At 43.3% G+C, this 21,001-nt stretch overlaps 2 long non-coding RNA genes across 5 annotated transcripts in view; one reads left to right on the top strand and one right to left on the bottom strand.

Moving 5' to 3' along the window:
• Window positions 1–21,001, bottom strand: part of LOC309604869 — a 241,522-nt gene that overhangs the window by 48,986 nt on the left and 171,535 nt on the right. The window lies entirely within an intron of this gene.
• LOC309604874 lies at window positions 1,858–19,896 on the top strand. The gene is made up of 2 exons (XR_014231110.1): window positions 1,858–4,613; window positions 6,386–19,896. It is a non-coding gene; the product is annotated as an uncharacterized lncRNA (long non-coding RNA).

The following is a 21,001-nucleotide window of genomic DNA, read 5'->3' on the forward strand; positions in this document are numbered from 1 at the left end:
GAGAACTCAAATCTATCCCTGGCATTAACCCGACATCACGAAGCAGGAGAAACAGCTAGTCTTGGTCTCCCTATGGCTTTCCAGTTCTCCTGATGTCTTTTCTCTCACCCTCTGCAGCCCCTGCTCTTTGTAGAAAGATCCAGTCACCTCAACAAAAGAGGCACGTCCAGCAAGTGCTCCTCCAAGAGTAATTCACGGGTGCCACGCATCACAGCACATTTTCTCCACCTGCGACCTGGCCACCAGGACACCAGCCCCCAGGGTGCGAGTGTCCCTCAAGCACCCTGTGCAGACAGACAGAGGCTTCCGGCACCAGAGCCAGCTAGCTTAGGTAGAAGGAATTCTTCTCTCCCCAGGAAAAACTGACCAGAAGGGAGCAGGGGAGGGAGGAGACTGGCAAAGCAACGCCATGGTTTTCGCGTTCCTTTCGGGCAGAGGGAAAATTAGGAACTGATATTTATAACCTTCCTACTACATACTCCCTGTATTAAAAAAATAAATAAATATTTTACGTCAAATGAAAAATGAAAGTGTGGCTAGGTCGGCTAAAGAACAAAGACATGAAAAATGGCGTGATAGAATAAAATAGATTGGATGAAAACAAAAGATGCCCTCAGATAATTTGAGTAGTGGGCTTTTTTTTGGGGGGGGGGTAATTTAAAAACGATCTTAAACCCACTAAACGTTCACTTACAACAGATGTATAACAGGGACCGACTCTTTAAGAGTGAGAAGTTGGAGGCAAATTTGCTTTTGACACACCCGAGGAAACAAAAGAGAGAGGGGCTGCCAGTAACAAGTTGTTTCGTGTGCAGCTGGCTAAGGAGGTCGCTTTCACTTTTGAAAGCGTTAAGTTTGCTCAGGATGACAATTTTTCTTGCTTTTTAAAATACAGGCAAGGGTGCCAGCCTACAAATTCCTTTCTAGCTATATTGTTAATAAAGCCAAAAAGGCTTTTACGAGAACTAAAATTTTAAAAAACATAGAAGACCCTGATTCTGGTATGGAAACACGAGACACATGTTTTTAAAAAATCGAATGTCTGTCATTTCTTGAATATAAACGAATTATATGCTGCACAAAGCTTTCTATATGCCAGGCAACTTTAACACTTTTACGTTCAAAGCTATGTTTTGTTCTTGAGAAAGCATACCACAATTGGATTAGAAAGCTACAAATTAAGTGAGGGTACAGGGTGGCTGGGGGGAATATTGAGGATTAGATCACTTGGATCCTGCAGGCAAGGAGCTATGCAATAGGTAAAGAGTCTGTATTTCCTTAGAACCTTGGCTGTGTAACAGGGGGATTCTTGTTCTGGGAAAAGTACAAAAGAGCCTGGAACCTCCACAATGATACTTACAAAAAGAAGCGCCCATCAAACACAAGAAACTAAGTTCAGCTGAAACAGAGACCTTTTGCCTTACTCCAGGGTAGAGATTCACCCAGGGAGAGCGGGCCAACCCTCTCTGCGTTTCACTCCAGGAGAGCTTAGCCTGTCTCACCCAGGGCTCTCCACATCTACTGATTTCCACATTTCCCCCTTCCTCCGGAACAACAAAAATCAACCAAATGGAATATGATTTTATAAAGTCTCCGTCACATTGAAGTTTGGAAAGAAAAAAGAGGTATGAATCTATATTACCTACTTCTTGCTCTCAACTTTTCCCAAAATCGATCTGGTTTTGCCTTCCGGCCCTCTACCCACCCCCAACACACTCTTTCTCTCTCCTCCAAGCCTCTCTCTCTCTCTCCCACCCTCCCTCCTTCTTCTGCTTCTCTCTCTTTCACACGCACACACACACACACACACGCACACACACACACACACACACACACACGCACACACACACACACACTGCCGCTTGGTCCAATCTGGTGCCTACTTAACACCAACAGAATGACAAGCAACATCTGTTTGTAAAAAAGCCAGAATCAAACCTTAACGGTTTTTTGGCTAGGTTTCTTTTTTTCCTTTTTCCCCTGACTCTAAAAGGGGAGGGGGCAAGAAGAAGAAATATTAAGATTTATATTCAACATCGGCTCCAACGAGGCAGCAACTGTACTTCCCTAGAGTTATTTCCAGGTACAGCAATTGTAGGGAAAACCACTGCAGTATTTACGGCTGTCTTCCCTGAAGCAAGCCCAGTCACATAAAATCCAACGTATCAGATTCCTAAGAGTCAGGTTTTTTTCTGAAAGCTTTATATTCATCTTCTAATTAGAATGACAGTACCGCATGTGTGTGTGTGTGTGTGTGTGTGTGTGTGTGTCAGGAGGTGATGAAAGACAGAAAGGGAAACGAGCAAGACAGAAAAATAAAAGACACAGTTGAGAGGAAAGGAGCTATGCTATTTCTCCCTTATTTTACAACACGCTGGCGTGTAAACAGGCACCTTTCCACAGATGCCACACACGAGAGCAGGCACCAGGAGCGGGAGGCTGTGGCAGAAACCTGCACAGCTGTGGCCATCAGAAACAGGTCCCATCATTCCCCCACGGGGATGGGAATTTCTGGAAAGCCACCAACTGTCCACAGAGTCACGATGCAAAGGATCAGAGCTACCTAGATGGGGGAGGGGAGGGGTGGGCAGGCGCTGGTAAGGGGGAGAAAGGCTCCCTCAGCAACTCAAGGATTCCGCCCTCAGGGAAGAGAAAGAGGGGACTTAGACACTCCACTCCCCTTTCACTCTGCGTTTGGAAGAAACCCACACACATTAAGGGAAAAATAAATTCAGACAAGTTGCTAAGGAGACTTGTGTAAACTCCAAGCACAGACGTATTTCTTGGCCTTTCCCCCGGTGCTCCATCTTGCATTCTGATCACGCTGCTCTGCGGCGGCGTCGCACCAACCTTCTGCATCAATCTTGGCCTTCACCGTGCACACTGGCAAAGCATGCTGGTTGTATATATCATCTTTCAAACTTAACAAGAGAAAAGGGTGTGCACGCGCGTGTGTACGTCTAGTTGGAGGGAGAGAGTGGGTGGGGGAACTTAATTTGGAATTTTAAAAACATAGGTGTTGAACAAAGAAGAATATTTAGACCGTGTGTTTTGGGGGCAGTGGGGAAAGGGGCAGGTAAAGCACTGGAAATTTCCCTTTGCCTGTGGATTCCGTCCTTTCGCCACTCTGCTGGCCTTTTCTCCCCTCCCATATCGCCGGTTAAAATCCTGTATCCCTGGGCAGAGGTAAGCAGCGCCTGCATCACTGCAGACGCCCAGGAGGGGCCCAGGCTTCTGCAGAAAAGAGTGCGCTGCACAGAGTGGAACCCTGGCTCCCTGCTTCCCTGCTCAGGAGGGTGTCCCAGAGAGATCAGCTTTCTGAAAACTAACTGCAACGATTCATAAAACCTCTGAACCAAACCTGTTTAGATTCTAAACCAGCTAGCGCTTCAGAGGACAGACCCCGGCCCGATATCCATGCTCTGGAGCAGAGACCTTCTCCCATAGTGACACATCTTCAGCAGCGGCCGATATATGTCAACATTTGATTTAGGGGAAAATTAACATTTTCTTTCAGGACAGAGATGTTTGTACTGTAGAAGCCAATATTTTCCTTTCTCAGCCTCCTGTATTAGAATTTCTAAAATCTTCTCTAGGACATAGAAGGGGGAGATAATAAATAGCCAAAATCATTGCTCAGGGTGCTGGGACAAACCAGTCAAGTCTGTGTGCGTGTGTGTGTGTGTGTGTGTGTGTGTGTGTGTGTGTGTGTGTGTGTGTGTGTGTGTCCCTGCCTCGCTGTCATGAGCAGATTAGGAAGACACACACCAGAGAGTTGGAAGGGGACAGCTACGGGTCCCTTCCCAAATTAGAGAAATTCACAGCATCTGCCCACCGGCTACAACCGAAGAGCCCCAGTGAGGGGCAACCAACGAGGCCCGCTGCTGTTTTCAATCACAATTCTCAGGGGTGCCCATGGGATAAGGAATTGCTAAGGAGACGGGAAAAGTTCCTGCGTTTGCTGCATAGAGTGGAGTGTGTGCCTTCATGCTCCAAGAAGGCTATGCAGCTTCCATCTCTTCCCTTTGCCAACCTGTATTTGGTTTTCACACTTCAAAGCTAAAGCAAGCTGTGCTGCCTCAGTTGAAATAAGGCAGCCAGGCAACCCTGAAGCTAGCAAGATGGAGGGTTTGCTCCTGCCATTTGTAGAGGAAGACAGAGCCCTGCAACCAGCCCTGCTGGCCCAGCCTTTACAAACGACTCCATGCAAGTGAGCCCTGGATTTTAGGGACGTGGAGATCGCTGGCGTCCTTTCTGACCTTTTCCCTACAAGGCATGTCCTCAGATGTTCTGTGCCACAGAGGCATCGTGGCTCAATCAACATGAAATATGAACCTGCAGGGAAAAGAGCAGGGTGGGCCTCACCCAGCGGGCAACTGGGCAATTGCCCTGTGACCCGCCTGGCCTGGGGGCAGGGCAGTGACACCTGCATTTTTTCATTTGTCCAGGAAGCTGCAGTAGCCCAAACCCCAGGAAACCCTGCCTTGTCGCCTGTTGGCTATTTGTCCTGCCTGCTCGAAACAAGAGGGCTGTCTTGCCCTAATGTGAGGACATATTTGCTAGGATGCTGCATGATCCTAGAGCATCAAAGACAGGAAGAACTAATTTACAAGGTCAGTGCAACACCTAGTCCTGCAGTGAAGGATTCTTTTCCGTCTAGATTGCCAAAGAAGTGCTTTCCTTCATAAGTTGGCTTACTGCTTTCTCAAATGCCCCAAAGAACAGAAAACATGTCAGATACCTCTCATTACAGCACCACCTGCCCTCCCTCCAACCCTGCCAGTCCTTTGTGGACGACGGAAAGATACCAGTAAACAAATGATCAACACAGCCAGGCTAGTCTGGAAGAAAGACTGCATCAGATGCATACAAAGTCAATTCAGATAACATTCAGATAAAAATATGGTTTTTCACATCATATTGGAAAATCTTTAAGGAGTCTGTCCTTTGAGATGCAGAAAGAAAAATAGCCATATTAACAGTGGCTGGCAAACTAAAATGCTGCCCAGAGACACCTCTCAAAGTATAAAGTAATGCAACTTCTAATTTAACATGGGTATAGGTACATATCTGTGTGTGTGTATATAAACACACACACACCTATATACATATATATGTATACACACACACACACACACACTTGTCATCCAAATCTCTCACCTCTAGCCTTGAGGTCAAAGACCACATCTTTTTCACATTTTGTAAACTGACCTTCCCTTAGTCCACCCTGAAATTCAGTCTTATACTCCGCACACAGGGTAAGGAACAGAATGTTTGGCCTCTCCATCTCATATGAGCTAATGCTTCAGATTGCAAAATGCTCTACACATCAGTAAGTCTAACTGATATTATTACTCCATGTTGTGGTAGAGAGCTGACAGAGAGGAAAGTTAAGAGTCTTTCCAAAGCTCATATATTATTGTAATGACAGCACCAGAATTAAGACTCTCCTCCCTACCCCGAAACTGGTGAGAGGGTCCTAGGTCAGGCTGAAGGAATTTCATGGTGCCCCTTCTCTCACTCTGCTTTATTTGTTAGTCAGGCATTTGTATCACATATAATTCCCAAATACAGGAGACCTTGGCCACATGTACGCTAGCAGCTGCCATCTTGGTAAACCCCAAAGAATAAACCACCAAACACTCATATTGGAGGTTGATGTCAGAGGTCAACTAAGTTTGAGAAAGGTCTCTAGCAGTGTGTTCCAGTCAAGCCAATCCAACTGTGTGGTCCTATAACTCTGACCAGGAGTGACAGACAACAGGTCACCTGAGTCCACAAAATGCTTTTAGCATATCTACACCCAGTCCATCCATTTCCCTGTGTAATTGTTAGTGCTTGCTAAAGTTTTATTTGTTTTCACACATGGGGCAGGAACGAGGAGAAGATGAGTTCAAGATTTGAAGAGAGGGCATCAAATGTACAGTGTCCTGTGAAAAATGTTGACAGATTTTCTATATATTCCCAAGGCGGGTGGTTATTAAAGGATAACTGGAAAACTCCTAGTGTCCCTCAGGGGGACTCAAGGTGGTTAAGCTGCTCTTCTTGGGTAGGATTAATATCCATAATATAATGACACCTCTGTGTTTTCTTCTCACATAAATAATTTATTTCTGACATTTAATATGGACCAGACATCACCTCATGGATGGCTCATAAAAGCACGATCACATTTCCCATTTCTTTTGGTGTGATATTTTTGGGGTGGCAGACAAGAATGGGTGGGGTAAGTGGAAAGTCGAGTCTTGAATCCCGCCTAAATGATTGGTAAACAGAAAAGGCTGGCAAAAGCCACAGATATAGTCCAAAATCCCTTCTTGAAACATTTTAATGATGCCATGAAAAACTCAAGATGACACTTTTTTTTCTATCTTTATTTTTTAAGAATGAAACCCCTTGTGCCAACTCTGACTGACTAGTAGAAGGTGTCTGGAGTACAAACCGAGAAGGATTCTGAAATCCTGCCTGATCGCAGTAGGAAAGAGTTTTATGAGCGTTAGTAAGTTGTCACTGCCCTGGGAGAAAGAGGATGATGGTGAAACATATACTAAGTATTTGCCATTCCTGACTGACCCCCAAATCCTCTTGCATTGTCTTCTTCATGACAATGGGAAGAGCTAGCTATTTAGCAACCTCTATGTGATAAAGTTTTTAATTCCTGTAAAGTATAATTGTTATTATTATATTATTTCTGGACATTCTAGCTAATAAAAAAGGAATTCAGGTTGAATTTTTATCTTATATGTAATAGGTCTTACATATTTTATTCACACAATCTTTAGAGTACTCTCTAAGTTAATAGAATAAGGTAGAAAAAATTGCAAAACAACTCCCATCTTCTTCCCTCAATCACTGAGAGATGCAAACCTCCTGACAGGTAAGTCTCTGTTGAAGGCAAGGAAAATCATGACAAAGAGCAATTTCTGTGCAGCCCGGGATGCCAAATCCATTTATCCTAATTTAGTTCTCCGCAGAATCTATGTGCGATGATGCATTTTATAACAAAGACCTCTCTCTGGGCAATGCAGCTGGTCCAGATTGGCACTACCATTTCTCCTGGGAAGACTGGAAGGTTCCTGGTGCTAGGTGAGGGCCAGCAGGGGCAAGGAGAAGACAATGATGAGCTACGGATGCCTTCCCTCCTACCTCGTTGACTTTGCCAAGCTCCCTGCTGCTAGGAGGTCAGACATCTGTGATGAAACAGGACCTGAAATCAGGAGACTTGCCCTGTCTTCAGGGCACTCAGACACAGAGTTCACCAGACATCCTTAGGCCCTGAGGAAGCTCCATCACTGTAAACGAGGTCTCACTGTATTTCATAGGTTCGCTAATGGATGCCTGTCCCTTCAAGAAGGCGAAACTTTTGTCTGTGGTCCAAGTAATTAGAGGAAAAGTCCCTTTCCAGAAGCAGAAGCCTAAGGGGACCACATCAAAGACTTCCTCACTCCTAGTGATCTTTCTCTGCCGAACTCCACGCTGTGGGCTATGCAATCCGCTTTCCCAAGAGGCAGGGTAGGAATCTCCCACGGGGAATTAGGTATTGATTCCAACCTGTAGGGGCGCCAAGTTTATTTTCACATTTCTGAGGTGTGGGAGAGGACGTTTTCCTAGCCTCAGCCCCAAGAACTCAGCCTCGCAGCCTGTCAAGGTGCAAATCTTCCAACCAGGGCAGAGAGGTCAGCGATCCTTCTGACTGAGCGGCACGGGCAGGGCTCACAGGTCCTCCCAAAGTCAGACCTTTACCTAGTCCATCCCTCCGTCACCACGGAGGACCACAGATGGACTCGCCAGTTCTTCCCCGCTTCAATACATTTGGCAAACGGACATGAAGGGTCGGGACTGCCAGATGGTTTTCAGTGACCTGTGCACAGGCAGCGAAGGATTAAGATCAAGTCGCTGATGACTTTTCCTTGTGGACCTGGAGCCCCAGCAGAAGTGGTGACCGCAGGAATCAGGAGCCTCTACCTTTCAGATCGGAATTTTCAAGGAGACCGAGAGGCTTGACCTCCAGAGGGAAGGCCCGGTTGGAGCTCAGAAATAAGATACAATAAAAACTCTGTCTGGACCAGGTTTACATAGGATCCCCCGGGTAATGGAAAATTACGAGAAATTCCATCCGGGAGTTCAGCTGAGCCTCACAACGTCGGTTTCTGCACATCTGTAAGTCCTATTAGTGCTTATGAAATCCACTTGCCTGTGGCTTGATTTGGAACTGCAGTTACGCTGAAGGGGCCATGAGGATATGAGCGCTGACATATGGCTTCCTCCATCCCCCGCTCTTTGGGGGGAATGAGAGTAAGGGGGCCATGAGCTCCAGGGCACCCCCCTGTCCTAAACGATCCCCACTATCCCTGTGCGGGAGTGTAGTGTGCGTCTCCCAGCATCTGCTTAGCTCCCATGAGTTTGCGGGTAGAGATGTTCATATGTTGCTGCTGAAACCCAGAGCTGGATTTTCTTCTGAGCTTGTTCACAGCTCCCCCTAGACCCCTGGCAGACAAAGGCACCACCAAATCCTCACTAAGCGAACATAAAAGCCCTGAGAAAGAGAAACGCTGGCACCCTAACTGCCTTTCTTACAACATATGGCCTATTGGCCTCACTAACACTAATACGATGAAATTCCTATTTAAACATCTTAGCCAAGGGCTCCAACATGGCCTGGCTCCACTCTGCGTGTTCTTTTTCTCTGTTAGATCTCTGCCTTTACTAGAGTCCCACTTCCCTGCGCACACATACCTCACAAATGGGCTGTGCCAGATGGGCTCTTAAATCACAGTAATCAGCTGGGAAATTAAATGTTAGAAAATCCAGTGAGTCTCCTGAATTTTCCCACTTGAGCTCCGGCGATGCCCTATATGAGACCCAGGCTCCCTTTTAAAGGAGGGTCAATGTGACGGACCCAGGGTGGGCTTTAGGCTTTGAGGGCATTTCCGGTTTTTTCTCAGAGAACTGCAGTTCAGTTCAGTTTCATCTGGGTTCTGATGGCTGCTACTAATACTTCCTATTTATAGAACACACACCTTGGAGGAGCTCAAAACATTTACAGATATTAACCAAGCTTTGCAACATCCCTGACAAGTAGGCAGGGACTAGACAGTACTTCCTTCGTTTCAGAGGAAGAAACCGAGTTATTAAGAGGGCACGTTTCTTTGACATGCCTTGCAGACAGGACCCCATGGCCCACTCATTTCCAGGGCTCTGACGAGGCTGCCAAATGAGGTGGGTGTTTATTTATACCATGCTCACTAGTTTGTTGTTCTAGTATTTTCACGCACACACACACACACACACACCATCATGCTGTAAGATCCCAGTGTGCGAATATCACATCTTTTTTTCTGTGAATCTCCCCACAAGCGTGTATTATAGGTTTCCTTTAGTAGGTGATCAATATGTGTGACTGATTGTTTTGCAATAAACCTATATCTCCTTCTAGGCTGGCTTTCTCCCTCTGCCCAGAAGACTCCTAAATTCTGCTCAAACATCATTTCCCTGAAGACCCCGAGGTCCTATCAGCAGCAGCTGGGTTTTAGGAGTCCAACAGTACCCACCTCGTCCAGCACTTACCCCATTCTACTGCAATTATTAAAAGGCGTAATAGTGAAAAGGAAGTAACTCTGTGGTCTTTGAGACAGACAAGCCTCAGTTTGAATCCTAATTCTGCCATTGTGAGACCTTGGACAAGGTAACCAACTTTCCTCTATCTCCTCCTCTGTAAAATGGGGATAAAAAGACTTACTTTGGAATCCATCATGGCACTATTTGCAATAGGAGACAATAGAAGCAATTTAATATCCGCCTATATGGGAATGGTTAAATACATCAATATTGGAAAATACTCTGTAGCCATTACAAAGACTAGCATATATAAAGAACAAAGAGAAATACTTCAAATATGTATTAAGGGTGAAGAACAAATTTCAGAGAATATGCATGATTCTATATATACAAACAACTCCCAAATCATGTTGTTATTCTGTACAGGCTTACCTAAACGTAAGGAATGAGATAAGCTCTATGAAGGATGGATAACTAATGAGCTCACAAGACTTCCCTGATGGTCCAGTGGTTAAGACTCCTCACTTCCAATGCAGGGGGCATCAGTTTGATCCCTGGTTGGGGAACTAAGATCCTACATGCCGCATGGCCTGGTCAAAAAATAAAATAAGGGCTTCCCTGGTGGCACAGTGGTTGAGAATCTGCCTGCCAATGCAGGGGACACAGGTTCGAGCCCTGGTCTGGGAAGATCCCACATGCCACGGAGCGACTAAGTCCGTGAGCCACAATTACTGAGCCTGCGCGTCTGGAGCCTGTGCTCCGCAACAAGAGAGGCCGCGATAGTGAGAGGCCCGCGCACCACGATGAAGAGTGGCCCCCACTTGCCGCAACTAGAGAAAGCCCTCGCACAGAAACGAAGACCCAACACAGCCAAAAATAAATAAATAAATAAATAAACAAAATTTTAAAAAATAAAATAAAATAAAATAACGGGCTCAGGAAATGGTAGCTACAACTCCTGCTGTGGATGCGTTCCTTGGAGGTGGAGTTGTGTTTTAATCTTTGTATCTCTAGCACCTGGCACATCAGAGGGGCTGATGGAGTGAGTGAAAGAAAACTACTCAATGAGTGATGCTTTCAGGAATTAATTGTTGAGTTAGGACAGAAGAGCCCTAATGTGAGTCACCAGGAGTCTTATGTCTTGTTTGGAATGTTTTTTCATGTGGGGAGGCAGCCTAGTCCTTTGGGAAGAAACTGGACTGAGAGTCATGAGTCCTAGATTCCACAGCAGTGTTCCTTAAAGTGTGGTCTCAGGACCACCAGCCACCAAATCACCCAGGAGGCTTATTAATCATACAGATTCCTGGGCCCCACCTCCGATCTGAATCAGATTCTCTGGGACTGTGATTCAGGAATCTGTATTGTAACAATCTCCTTTTTATCTACAGATTAAAAAGTCTGAGAATCACTGCTTTAGATGCTGTTCTGCCTTCCTGTTTGACTCTGGGCAAACCACTAACCTTTCCAGAATTCAGTTCCTTCTGTACAATGTAGAGGTTGGATGGCAAATGCTCCTTTAACTTGTAAAATTCTATGACCATGACTAATCCAGTTCCCTGCCTTTAGGCAGTCCTGTACCTGAGCCATATAAGATGGACTGTTCAGACCTGGTATGAGCTGCCTTTGGGTCCCTGGGCTACCATTTGGATACTTTTCAAATTCAGAAGCTACTTGTTATTTGTTCTTGCGCCTTATATTCTTTAATTACTAAAACCAACTGGTAAGGACATTCTCTGAGCATTGGTTCTTAATGATTAAAATATACAATTTTTGAATTTTAATGTATTTGTGTTATAATTGTAATATATTAACATAATGTAATTACTATAAGAAATAATATAACAAACATACACAAACACACACAAGAAAGGGAAGGTGGTATGAAGACCCTGGAACAGATACTGATAACAACGTTAGGAAATATTACTGACAAAAGCCAGCAGAATGTCTCTCTGGCCTTGGGTATGAGTGGAATAAGAGGAATGTGTCCAGTCATTTTCATGGAAATTCAAAGCCAAGAGCAGAGACGGCTGAGTTGAAGAGGGACCCTCTAGCATGTCCTATGTGTGGCAGGCCAAGAAATGGCAGGTGATAGCATCCTCTAAGAAATCCCAACGGTTTTTAGAAGACAAAATCCAACACCAAATTAATCCCTCCTTCAGTCTTCAGATAGAGAAGAGCTTCTTAGACCCACCAAGAAATGGCTCTAAGTCTTAATAAGAATATTCGGAAAGAGATTTCTACCTAAGGCAAGTGTTGGAAGTCAACGAATCTGGATTTAAGTGTTCTCTGTCCTCTTTATTAGGGGTATTGTCTTGGGTGACTGCCTTAGTCACTCAGAGCGCCAACTGCCTTACCTGTAAAATGGGGTTAATAAGAAGACCCATTCCACAAGGTTATTGGGAGAACTGAATGAAATAATGCATGTAAAGTGTCTAGCCTTGTGTCCAAGGCATATTAAGCATTAGGTCAACGTTTAAAAGAAACCACTCTTCTTCCTGTGATAGTACAGAGGGTAATTGTCCTTTGAGCCTCTCTTGCCTTCCTCATGGGAGCCTGATAGAGTGTTGATTTAGGATTATTCAAGGGGGCATGCTTCTAGAAATTCTCAAATTGTTTTAATTTTAGAGTTTCTATGTTATTCAGCTCTGCTCCATACTCCCTTTAATGATTACAACCAAATCACACACGTGCATGATGAATCCTTTTAACAAAAAATAGTCTAAAGACCCTTCCAGAGGCTCCTTGAAATATACCTTATAAAAGGAAAGTCAAAATTATTGATGCCAGCACAGGGTCAATGATTTGGGGCTGATGGATTCCTAGGGCCTAGGACGCTGCCTGGCACATGGTAAGTACCAAATAAATATGCACCTGAATGAAATAATGTCATTTGCTGCAACATGGATGGACCTACAGATTGTCATACTGAGTGATGTAAGTCAGACAGAGAAAGAGAAATATCGTATGATAACGCTTATATGTGGAATCTAAAAAGAAATGATACAAATGAACTTATTTACAAAACAGAAACAGACTCACACACTCAGAGAATGAACTTATGGTTACCAGGGAGGGAAGGATGGGGAGAAGGGATAGTTAGGGAGTTTGGGATTGACATGTACACACTGCTATATTTAAAATGGATAACCAACAAGGACCTACTGTACAGCACAGGGAACTCTGCTCAATATTATGTAAAAACCTAAGTGGGAAAATAATTTGAGAAAGAATAGATACACGTACATATATAACTGAATCACTTTGCTGTACACATGAAACTATCATAACATTGTTAATCAACTATACTCCAATGTGAAATAAAAAGTTAAAAAACAAACAACAAAAAAACTCCAAATATGCACTAAATGAACACAAGGTCTAATGATCATAGTCATTGTGAAAGTAGAAACAGACTTAAAACTTTGTTTAAATGGTTGATAGTGTATGGATAGTAGAGATGGCTAAATCTGAAAATTCTTTGGAAATCTTAGGTCAGAGTTAAGTCACCTGGAAATAAGCTAGCCTCCAATAACTTAGACTGCTGGAGTTATTTAGACATTTCTCATATTTCTATTTTTTAAAATTCACATTCTGTCACCTCAAAAGTGTCAAGCTCTTTCTTGAAAAAAAATTTCTAAGGGAGAAAGCTAACATTCCTGAGTTTAAAGCTCCCATCTTTGGAATTCTTTGGACCTAAAAGAAGGGGACTGACCAGGAGCTCTTAGATTTGGTCTCTTTCTTCCCATCCCCATGCCTGCTTTCTTCTCTCTCACTCTCACTTCTGCTCACTCATCCTTACTTCCATTTTGTGTTTTGGCTTGCACCTTCCTAGAAGCAAGTTTCACGCTTTTCCTTTGCATTGCCCTGTGCCCAGCCCTGGCATAATGTCAAGCACATAGTAGTACAGAAAAAATATTTGTTATATAAATTATGTACTGTTTAAAGGTATCAAGGAGATTTTGTACCAGGGAGAAAAACTTATTATGTTACCTCTGCAGGACACCCCAGCCATTTCTATTGTACCCCACCATTTCCTATTGCTAAGCATATATTATCCTATATATTTCACGTCTTTATTTGTTCACTACCCCATGAGCTGTGAGAGTCTCAAGGTTGGGATAATGTCTTCCTCCTCTGCATCCTCCCACAAACAGCCACTTCAAGGCTCCACTCCCCGTGGCTGGTGATTCATCAAGTATGGCTGCCTGACTCAGAACCAACATAATCAGTACAACCCACTCTGGACCTTCCAAGGAGGTAGGGACCATGTCTCACTCATGCTGACATACAGCCCAGTGCCTGACACAGCAAAGACTCTCAATAAATATTGACTGAGGAAGGCAGAAAGGCAGTAAGAATGAATGACACTGAAAAGAAAAAAATCCAAATGGTTCAGTGAAGCCAAACACGCAGCAAAATAAACTAATGTGCTTGTCTATTCATTCTATCTTGCATTCATTCAACAAACATTTATTGAATGCCTAGTTTATGCAAGCCATGTACTTGGCAGATGAATTATATATGAGTGGGAAAACAGGTCTGCGTGGAATGACCACTTTAGCAGCGAAGACGGATGGTGTACAAGGCGTTGCATGTGTGCTGATGTTGCCAACGGGCAAGGAGAGAGTACAATTCCTCATGCAGAGGTGCAGAGAGGCATGAAGGAGACAGGAGGTGATCAGGGAGAGACCAGGAAAGGAAACAGGAGACCAAAGAATAGTCGACAAAATTCATCTGCCCCTGAAGCAAGGAACTTCTTGTAAAGACAAATGTGCTCAGGACATTATTCAGTCTTTAAGTTGATGGTTTAGTGTGATGGCAAACGCTGGTACAGCAGACAGACATCTTCTGTACACAGTGATATTGACACGCATCCAGCCAAGAAACCCCAACATTCCCATTTGACTGACTCATTTGACAGACTCAAACGCCTGAGCTCAAGTGTGGGCTGACCTCCTTGACCTTGGCACCAGCCCACAAGCTGTTTCGGGATGTTTTAACAAGTACTGGGAAGTGGTAAGCTTTTGTTTTTCCTGATTTTCACAGAGATACCTGTTGACTTACACCTGGCATTCAGTGTACTATTCTGTACCAGGGATTCAAACTCAGTAGAGAAGAGTGGCAGGGAGCGAGGATGAGGAGAAGGAATTTGAGAGATTATCAAGACAGGAGCACAGGCACTTCAACAATGAATGAAGCTACTTGAAAAAGGAACCCCCAAATGGGTTATATTATTGAGTCAAATTCAAACTCAAGCGCAATGACTCCGAACACCAACATGGGCAAGAGGAAAACCAAAGTGCTCCAGTATTTGGTCACCACACACAACTCTTTGGTCTGGCAATCACGATCCACCCCTCTTCTACTTTTTCACCTCCCATGACAATCTTGGTCTGCCCGACACCAGAAGCGCAGTCATAGCCCCTAATCTCCACAACTGTGAAATGGAACCTTCGCTGTTGTCTGAGTAGGAAGATGGGAGAAGGCTTAAGCTCACATATACAGGTACACAAATGAGAGCCTCTCTGTGTGGGTCTGTGTAAAGAAGAAATTCAAGGAAGTAAAAACGTACATCTTCAAACTGAACGCTCTCTATCCCCAAGCATGTCCTTGTAGTCAGTTTCTCGGGATCTTCTATCTGTCCTGAGGAGCTCCATGGAGAGATGCAGAGGCTTGACAGCCAAGGGTTTTAAACCCAGTTTCACCACTTAGGTGGCAGCTCTGGATAAGTTACGTAACTTCCTCATACTTACTTTTCCTCATCTAAAACCTGTTGAGTTGGAGAGTGAGTAAAATTACCTGGCCCCTATAGATGCCCGATAAATGTTGATTACTTTTTCTCAACCCCTAAAAGAAATGTAAGGTAAGGACCAATGCCATGTGTTTGCTTAGGTGTTTTTGTAAGACAAGGAGGATGAAAGAGCAGCATCAGTGGTGATGTGGGAAAACACACCTGAGATAGAGTACTGAGTAATCAAAGGTGAATACAGAGCTTGGGGTAGCAATAAAGGAGAGAGGAAAGAAAGATACGGTTCCTTCGGGGGATAATCTCTTTCTGTTTCATTACCTTTTACTCTCGTAACCTCCCTATTTCTATGGTTCTCCCACATAACCACTGGCTTCTGGATGCCAATGACGCAGATGCAATTACGCCTCACGAGGAAACTGGCTGCTAGAGGGAGCTCTTCTGGCCACACAGCTACCTTTCCCCTAACTTCTCAGGTGAGTCTCCCCCCCTGTGACGAGAGGCTCCAGAGACTTCTTGCTGAATGCGCTGCTGCACTTACGTGGTCTGAGCCCTAAGTCAGGCAGGCCGGTGCCATTCTGATTCTGCTTGTCATTTCTCTTATGAAAAAGGTAAGGTTGAGAGAAAGAGGGAAGGGGGCACGCCCACAAGACTGCTGTTGGCTCCTTAAGTATTGTTCTATCTGAATGGGTGTAATGGCGAAACTCAACTGCTAACACACTAAATGGCAATTCACACTCACTCAACAGCCTTACACCGATCTTCTCTAAAATTTCTATCTGGCATAGAAAACAGGTGTAGAAGATACTTTGTTTTAATGGTTTATCAGTCAGCTGAGCTTCAGAAATATATGTCCATAAAGATATTACATGGAGAACTACTACATTTTCCTTATTGGAATGATATAAATATAAATAATAAGTTATTTATATTATAATAAAAATATAATATGAATCCATCCATTCAACAAATATTTATTAAGTAACTTCCGTGGACTAGGCAATGAGCTAGACCAACAAAAATGCATATATACAGAAGGAATTTTTACATACCCTTGAATAGTATTTATCGATAGAGTTGAGATATAGATCTCATGGGTACAGAGTGAAATTTACCATCCTGTTTTTCCAGTGCATCACATTTAGCTCGCATGACAGTTTCATAAACACAGCTTTTTTACTGAGTGCATTCTCTCTTCAAAAAATTTTTTTGGCCAATCTCAAAAAACTGTCATCTCTAGTATAAAAAAAATGGGGTTCCCCATTTAGGATGATTTTACACTTGCTACAGAAATATCAGTTTTAAAAAGAGAGACTGAGATTGGATACTGTTGGCCTCGAATCCCAAAATGAAAAGCAGCACATGATACCAGGATGATAAATGTCCTCAAATAGAGCCATCATTTTCCGTAGTTTCCAAGGTGAGTCATGCTTGTGGGGGTCTTTAGAGAAGAAGAACGGGGGAATAAGGATGGACGAGAGAATGACTAGGAAAAGAACTAATGTTCTCATGCATACATCCCTTGTTTTTAGTTTGTTAAGATTTTCTTTTTCATTCATTCAGCAAATATTGACCAGTACTTACTATGTGCTAGGAGATGAAGTAAGTTATTGCACATAAAGGTAAGAAAAAAATGTCCCTAGCTAAAATATACATTATATATCCCTTTTGAAGAATCGTTAAAATTAGTAAACTGTGATTTTTCTGAAGAAAGTAACACTTGTAAAATGGGAATCCAGGAGTTTAATGCCAGTTAGTATCACTCTTTTGCCCATAAGAGGTGGGCTAGAGGACGGGAATGTGACATTTCTTAAGAGTGGTGGGTAAACCGTGTTGATGCTTGTGAAGAATATGAAATGGCAGCTAATGACTCAGTGATTAGATAAAGACAGGATATAGGTTTAAACTGCAGCAAGGTAGAAGACACATGACATTGGGCATCACCCCACATGCTCTAGAGACATGAGTTCCACGCGACTCCTACTACTGCTAGCTACAGCTGATTGAACAGTAAACAAATGCCAGGTACACCACAAGATTTATATATATTCTCATTTAATTCCCACAATAGCATAACGAAGGAGGTGATATTTTCCCCGTTTTATCCGTTGTCTAAATAAGGATGTGAGGCATACAGACGTGGTATGTCTAAGCTCGCACAGTCAGGAAATGTAGAGCCAGGGTCTAAGCCAGAATCAAGGCTATGTGACTCCAAAGCTTGCCTGATGTTGCTACCCTCTGATCAAGTTCCATCTAAAATTCAAAGTGGGAAATCTACTTGAAAAGAACAAAGGATGCTCCAGAACATTTCCTTCAGCTACAATAGTGACTCTTACTACTTGTTGGATCTCAGACTTCTATGATAATTTTATGAAAGCTGATCTCCCCAGAAAGAGACATGTATGTTTACAATTTGTGTGTGTATGTGCATTTTGGGGGGATTTTTAGAGTCCTCAAAACAAAGGCTAAGAACCTGTGCCCTGAAAGTTGCAGGACCCGATAGGGATGTAGCGGGTAAAAATACCTCCTTAGCCAAACCAACCAGGTTGATGCAAATTCTGTAGTATAAGCAATTCCTTACAAACATAGAGTTCACTCCTAACAACGGTTAATCACAACAGACAAAGACCTCAAATTACAAAGATATTCACAAAGAACACAGATTACCTGATTCTTGTTGGACTTTTGAGCAGGAGTGAGTCAGCAGGAGTGTCTAAGGGGGCAGGAAAGAATGTTGCTAGAATGAATGTCAACCCTATAGTTGGGCTGAGCCCCTTGGTCATGACCTTGAGGCTCAAGGAATTGGCTCAGACAGTTCTGAACTGAGTAGCCATTTCACAGACAGCCCACAGCCCAGCAGGACACCACTCTCTAACTCTGCCATCATGACACTGCCATCTGCAGCAAGCGAGCTGAGATGTCTCAAGACCAAATTTATCACACCCGAGATTCCATCCTTACGTAAGAATCACCTGTCGCTGGTGCATAAATTTTAGCACCTAGCTGAGCCAAGGGTAATCAAGATTTAAAAGAAAGGGGCCTGAATAAATATCAAGCAGATTTCCTCTCTGTGGGGCTGAGTTTTGAAAAATCTTTGTGCCCTCATATGCCCCTCAAAGGAGACTGTCATTTTTCTACTTTCGGTCTGCCTCACTACTGTTGGGGAAAGGATGCTCTAAGAGCCATAGGCAATCTGTCTTCTTGGAGGTTCTGCTCAAGCTATGACCTCGGTTTGTTCCAACTTATGTCTGTCCTCACAAGTTTCACCTTGCTCTCATCATCAGCTAAATTAACTATAAAGCAAAGCCTTGACTCGCATTACTGAAGCTTGAGAGTAATCAGTACAAGCCCGGAGCTACGCATCACTGTTTCCAAGGCTGCAGGCCTAAGAAGAAATGCAGGAATGGCCCTTCAATTTATATTCCACTCTGGGTAATCTAGAAGATTCCTTTAGCTTGAGACCTTGGAGAGGAGGTTCAAGTGTGTTGTCTGAGAGCAAATAAAATGCCATTGGAAAGTGACAGAAGGCAGTGGAGTTGTTTAAGGAGCAGAGGCATTGGGATAATAACGGATGGGAGGGCAAGAAAGAGGGAGGAGGGAGTCTCCTGGACTAAAAAGGGGCCAAGAAAAGTCCCTACGGCTCTGTTTGGTGAAATTTGGAAAAATTAAATTCAGGTTAACAAACATCTGGGAAGGTCTGAATCTGACCTGGGGCAAATTGTTCCCTCCTCTGGGTTTCCATTTGTAAAATGTAGGAATAGGATGAAGGCTTCTTCCTGCACGAGCACGTCGTGATGGAAGGTAGAAGAAAAGGCCTTTGAAGCCAACAGAATTACTCCTCTGTCCAGAGAAATATAAACAATAACTCCATCAGCCTTCAGCTCTGCTTTTGAATGAGTTCTTTGCTTCTATCTGAGAGGCAAAGTAGTTCATTCCTTGGGGAAAATTTGAATGTGGAATGGTAGACCATGCCTTTTTCACTCGGTTTCATTATGTTATTTTGAATTATTATTAGTACATAGAACACTCAATATAAGTTAACAAGATTTTACTGAGCGTCTGTCATGTACCCAAGGCTGCAGTAGTTCCTCTGGGGTAGATAAAGAAAAACTCTGTGACACGTTCAGGGTCTTCAAGTATCTTAATATCTTTTTAGAGGTTTACATGTTCCATTTTAAAAGCCAAGCAGAAAACAAGCTGTTATATTTTAGAAGTCTAACTTTTAAGATAAATATTACTTTTCTCTATTAATGTAAGCAACTGAGTCTGACTGAACTTGTTTTTATGCTTCTACTAATATATATCATTGTATTTACTAATACATATTATTGTATTATTTATCTTGTTATTCATGTCTACAAAAAGCCTCACTTACAGACTTTACACTGGCTTGAATTCTGGTTGGATGCCTCTAGGTAAAACACAAATAAAAGTCCATCAAAAAAACTCTGAATTTCCAAACAAATGCATCCTTGTACATTTTGAAGTTCCACTCGAGTGCACTCTCTATATGATATGAAGGAAAACTTGTGTGATATATTATCTCAATAAAGTGGTTTATAAAAAAAAAAAAAAGAAAGAAAATTAAATGAATCATCTTGGGGAAACTACTCTAATTCCTGAGTGTGCACTTCAGTTAATATTTTTGCACATCTTGGGACTTCCCTGGTGGTCCAGTGGTAAAGAATCCACCTTCCAATGCAGGGGACACGGGTTTCATCCCTGGTCGGGGAACTAAGATCCCACATGCCGCGGGGCAACTAAGTCTGCGTGCCACAACTACTGAGCTCACACGCCTCAACTAGAGCCCACGTGCCACAGGCTAAAGAGCCCACGCTCTCTGGAGCCTGTGCGCCACAACAAGAGAAAAACCCGGATGCCGCAACTACAGAGAAGCCCACACACCACAACAAAGAGCCCACGCAACAAAAGATCCCGCGTGCCTCAGCGAAGATCCCACTTGCCGCAACTAAGACCCAATGCAGCCAAAAAAAAAAAAATTTTTTTTTTTGCACATCTTTTAAACACTGATGCTGCTGCCTCAGGTTAATTCCCAGTCATGGGCTGTTATCCTTGGTGCGTACTTCTTTCTCAAATACCAAATAGATGGTCAGCTACGTTATCTTCCCCAGACTACCTGGTTTTCCTTTGAAGTTTTCGAAGACAAATCACTAATCCATTTATTGTAAATGGTAATCCTTTCAAAGATATGCCTTGGGTGCAAAACTGAACTTTTCAGGCAGTAAAGATGTTTCAAAGGAGGTTTTTCCAATGCAAATTATCTTTGTCAGTGATGTGAAAGTAATTGTCCTAACTGTTCTGTATGAATACGCCTTTGTATACTTTCAATTACATGCATTTAAACATTTAAGAATGATGTAAAACACGATCTATCCATTAGTGGAATTTGCCAGTCACATCATATACTTCTAAGCAGTTTATGAAATATGTACCAAGAATTAAAGTATGATATTCTTACTTAAGAAACGATATACTGCATTACCATGTTTTCCTTCCAATAGCCCATAGCACTATTCTGGGAACTTAGGTGTTCAGATTTGGGTTGCCTATACTGTTCAGCCCATGAAATTTCAAAGCACATTTATATCCACTGCCCTTATGGTGACCCCAGTAAGATGAGAGGCAGATATTCAGGGTGACCCACCATCCCGGTCTCCCCAGGATGGAGGAGGC

Source organism: Balaenoptera borealis (assembly GCF_965194805.1).
Source record: "Balaenoptera borealis genome assembly, chromosome: 11".
Taxonomy (NCBI): Eukaryota; Metazoa; Chordata; class Mammalia; order Artiodactyla; family Balaenopteridae; genus Balaenoptera; species Balaenoptera borealis.